General features: G+C 44.8%; 1 protein-coding gene across 2 annotated transcripts in view; it reads left to right on the plus strand.

Moving 5' to 3' along the window:
* Tnn (tenascin N) overlaps positions 1 to 2,500 on the plus strand; it is a 69,547-nt gene that overhangs the window by 11,824 nt on the left and 55,223 nt on the right. The window lies entirely within an intron of this gene.

The raw sequence follows: 2,500 nt of genomic DNA on the forward strand, positions 1-2,500 counted from the left end.
ATTAATCACTCAGCGTCTGGCCTTTTCTGCTGGTTCCTTATTAGTTGCTTTAAAGGCCTCTAATTGCAAATCCACCACCAGCACCACCACCAAGTGACTTTGAGACAGTTGTAGTAGCACATGTTTGTAATTCTAGCCCTCAGGAGGCAGATGCAGAAGGATCACAGGTCCCAGGTCAGCTTGAGCTACACAGTAAAATCCTGGTTCAAAACAAAGCAACTTTGAAACTATATTGTTTTTTAAAAAGGCGGCTGTTTTCATCTAAGTATGGGTGGGAACTACACTATATTGCTGACTGACTGTTAACACTCTTCAAATCCAGTTTTTTGTGAATACTTTTAAAACTCTCCAGAGTTTGGATCAATCTAGTTGTCTAAGTCACTGATTCCACTCTTGTTCACTGAGTTTCCACCATGTGCCAGGTGCTGTTCTAGCTGCTGATAAAAATGTACTGCCATCACCCTACTCTAAACCCTTAGGGAAAGATCCAGATGGGCAGATGCTGGCATGTAGTTATCTTTGTGGAAACAGAAGGCTGCCTGTCCTGTTTTGGTGGCAGGAACATGGTGAGCTATAATAGAATCAGTGTTGAAAATGGCTTTGAGAGATGTGGCAGTTTTAGGTCGATCAGCGATCATTGAAAACACCCCTGTAGTTGAACAAGTTGGATTTAGTTGTTCACTTTATCCTAGGGAATATCCACCACGGGGAACTCCAGGGGTGTCTCAGTAAGAATGTAAGGACCTGTTCTATACTATGGGGTTGAATTACATAATTGGAGGAGCAGGGGTTTGCTTTGGTGGGGATACTGCCAAGAAGTGGAGGCAATTCTGTGGTTGAGCATCTTTGGGAATTTCCTCCAGGGAGAGGGCTCACCAGAGGCTGCCAAAACTGTGACTGGGGAGAAGTAGCTGCTTTGCCTGTTAGTCAGGCATGGGGACATTTTATCATTTATGTGAACAATAGCCTTGCTTTTGTCTATGTTCAGACATAGTCGTAGGATGGCTTTGTTTTTGTCTTGGTCTCACATGCTTGCAGAGTGTCCTTGGCTAACGCTAATGCTCTGTGAAATGGTTTATGAGCATGGGAGAGCACTAAACACAGTTGTGACAACCAGGCCAACTCCTGTCGGTGGGGGCTGCTTTTGTCTGTAGCTGCATCTGCCACAGGCAGGACAGTGTTGGGACTCCCAAGGAAGGGCAGGAACATCTGGTTAAAACCTTAGCAACCCTTCTTAGAGTCTTCCTCCAAGGATTTGTGTAATCTCACTACTATGAAGTTTGTCTTTCTGTCTAAACTGATTCAAGTTCAAATCTATCTTCTCGGCCCCTCGGGGAGCTTTAGACCTTCTAATGCTTATTCCCATCTTGAACATTCTTCTTAAGTCCTTGGTCTTTTTTTTTTCTTTTTTAAATTTGTGAATCTCTCCCAATTCTCTTAAGCCATGTAGAATGTCTTCCACAATCCTTGAGTCACCTTCATTACTTTCCTATTGCCCTTTCACTAGGGGAATTCCCTCTTTGAAAGAAGTCCCAAAACAACCAGGGGCTGGCAGGTAGGAGCTGCAGGTGAGAAGAAAGGCTCTGAGAGGCTCTCTGTCTGTAGAGAGAGAATCGTAGATACTCGGAGCTGAGGGATCTTGAGATAACTGACTTCATACTCTGCCTAGTAGGAAAGTTCCTTGTCATACAACCTTGACAAGTGGTCAGCCAGAATGGATGGAAGCGCCTCTAAAGTCAAGGTGACATGACCTTGGAAGGGGGCAAGGCTGGGAGTCCTGGAAGCTGTTTTCCCCTGTCTCAGACTTTAAGAGCAATCTCTATCAGCCTAGGATACAGTTGTTGCACTTCTAAGTGTTCACAGAAGCCCTTAGTTGCCCCTACCCAAAGGTCTTCCCTTAGAGTGCCATGCCTTTGTAGTATGATTTCATGATTTCCTTTCTAGGCGGCAGGGCAAATGTTTAACCCTATGTACTTTCTGTGAACAAAGGCATACGATGAGCATCCTTTACAGGATAGGGTGATGTGGTTTCATGAGCACCCTGGGGACTTGGTGAAAGTATTATAATTTGATAGGAGGTTCAGGGAAGATATAGAGACAGACCTAATTAAAAATCACCTGCTTTGCAATTTTGCCTTGGGTTAATCTATAGCACATCTGAACACCATGGGCTCTAATTTGGGAGTTAGAGGAAAGATTTAGTTCTATTAGAAATGTTATAGTTGAAAAATTGAAACTCCTAGCCTTAGCTTTACATGCACCTGTTCCCATGCCTATTGCCAAGGACAGGGACTCAGTAGCCACAGGGAGAATACCAGTTCAGAGCAGCCGAACCCCAGGATAGGCATTGTGGATGCTGGCCTAAGAGGAGCAGCTCCTACTTGGTCAGAGTCTGTGTGGGAGGGTGAGATGCATGGAGCATAGTGGGATGAGGTATGGGATCTTTCTAGGAAGAGTCTGCCTTCTGTGGAAGATCTCGAGATCAACAGCCAGCTGCTAC

Source organism: Mesocricetus auratus, unplaced genomic scaffold, assembly GCF_017639785.1.
Source record: "Mesocricetus auratus isolate SY011 unplaced genomic scaffold, BCM_Maur_2.0 Super-Scaffold_100676, whole genome shotgun sequence".
NCBI classification, from domain to species: Eukaryota; Metazoa; Chordata; class Mammalia; order Rodentia; family Cricetidae; genus Mesocricetus; species Mesocricetus auratus.